Source organism: Monopterus albus, unplaced genomic scaffold (assembly GCF_001952655.1).
Source record: "Monopterus albus unplaced genomic scaffold, M_albus_1.0 scaffold253.1, whole genome shotgun sequence".
Lineage (NCBI taxonomy): Eukaryota > Metazoa > Chordata > Actinopteri > Synbranchiformes > Synbranchidae > Monopterus > Monopterus albus.
The window spans coordinates 153,786-154,617 of NW_018128133.1; positions in this window are offsets into that span (position 1 = coordinate 153,786).

Sequence of the window (832 nt, forward strand, 5' to 3'; positions counted from 1 at the left end):
GGGGGGAGCCCGGGCCACCAGGCCCTCGCATTCGAGCCCCAGCCCCGGGCCTGGCTCCAGGGTGGGGCCCTGGCTGCGCCATGCCGAGCGACGTCATGGTCCTTGATTTTAATTTATTCATAAAGGGCTTTTGAACTGCTCTTAGTCTGACCCGTCACCCAGGACCTGTTTGCCTTGGGGGGACCCTACCAGGGACATATAGCCCTCGACAACATAGCTCCTAGGATCACTCGGGTACTCAAACCCCTCCACCACAATAAGGTGGCGGTTCAAGGAGGGGTACTCTCCTAATGAAATTGTAAAAAACAATTGTTTTTTACAATACTCTCTTAAGGAAATTGTAAAAACCATTTTATTTTAAATCTAGATCAGACCAGATCTAGAAAAAAACCACAACCAGGACTATCAAATATCCATCCGTCCATTATCAATACCACGTATTCCTGAACAGAGACGCGGGGTTGTTGGAGCCAGTCCCAGCTGATATTGCGTGAGAGTGACCTGTCCACCCTGGACAGGTTGCCGGTCCAACACAGGGCTTCAGTGTAGACAAATTACCATACACACTTTACTCAGAGGTCAGGAGCGTTTGAGCAACAGCTGTAGCTGCTGTGAACCGGCAGGAGAAGACTGCTTGCTGTCTTCCGCGCTGTCCCAGTTGCACCGCAGGCTGCGTCTGTGTGCGCGTCTCAGTGCTCATCGCTTCGCGTTTTCGTCACGCCGCTTCCCTTTTAGCTCTCTCAGAACCTGTCCAATTAAAACACCAACATATTAGAGTAGTCGACTGCCTCATCTGTGCATTGGAGTCATGGGCCCCGCAGCGCAAGGGCTC